The sequence below is a fragment of the Morone saxatilis genome, unplaced genomic scaffold (assembly GCF_004916995.1).
Source record: "Morone saxatilis isolate NCDOM2014 unplaced genomic scaffold, NCSU_SB_2.0 Contig16, whole genome shotgun sequence".
NCBI classification, from domain to species: Eukaryota; Metazoa; Chordata; class Actinopteri; family Moronidae; genus Morone; species Morone saxatilis.
The window spans coordinates 19361433-19361875 of NW_023339718.1; the positions used below are offsets into that span (position 1 = coordinate 19361433).

The 443-nt window shown below is 33.2% G+C and overlaps 1 protein-coding gene across 3 annotated transcripts in view; it reads left to right on the forward strand.

Annotated features, from left to right (window-relative positions):
• LOC118325616 (protein yippee-like 1) overlaps nt 1–443 on the forward strand; it is a 32282-nt gene that overhangs the window by 22015 nt on the left and 9824 nt on the right. The window lies entirely within an intron of this gene.

The following is a 443-nucleotide window of genomic DNA, read 5'->3' on the forward strand; positions in this document are numbered from 1 at the left end:
GGTTAATATTAAATTGACTTGACTATATTTATTCATTCTTCAGGTTTAATTTGGAAAAGCAGGAAAAATTAAAGGGGTTCAGTCCACTATCTGGTATATCTGTTTTCAAAATGGCCATATTTTCAAAATGCAGATGATATTCATCACTGATAAATGTTTCATAGGCAGACAAATTTCTCTACAAAGCTGATGTTGTGCTATGATGTTGTTGTGCTATACTGTTCCTCATGTTTAATTGCATTATGCAGAAACATATACACACTGCTACCGACAGTTTCACACTATTCACTTACAGATAGTTGGAGGTGAAACATACAATGTAGCAACAAAAGGCAGAGAAAGAAGAAGAATGCAAGCTAGCAAATATGGATGTCAACAATGCAAAAGATTTCTAATGCTTTAAAGTGTATCTTAATTCCATGTGGAAGGAAATGCATTAAACA